Genomic DNA, 223 nt, shown 5'->3' with positions numbered 1-223 from the left:
AGTACCGCCGCCTGACAATGCCGACTCGTGGCGCTCTTTATAATGCCGGAGCCGGGGCGCCCACCTCGCAACAAGACGCATGCTCACTGGCTGTTGCCGCCCGTCACTCAACCGTGCGCCGGCGTCCTATTGGCCACGTCGGCGCGCGCACGCTAGATCCGGGCGGGCTTTGTCCTCATTTTAGAACCCGCGCGAGCCTGGGCCCTGCGGAGCGTTGCCTGAT

Source organism: Pipistrellus kuhlii, unplaced genomic scaffold (assembly GCF_014108245.1).
Source record: "Pipistrellus kuhlii isolate mPipKuh1 unplaced genomic scaffold, mPipKuh1.p scaffold_m20_p_8, whole genome shotgun sequence".
Classification (NCBI taxonomy): Eukaryota; Metazoa; Chordata; class Mammalia; order Chiroptera; family Vespertilionidae; genus Pipistrellus; species Pipistrellus kuhlii.
This window is presented reverse-complemented; position numbering follows the sequence as displayed.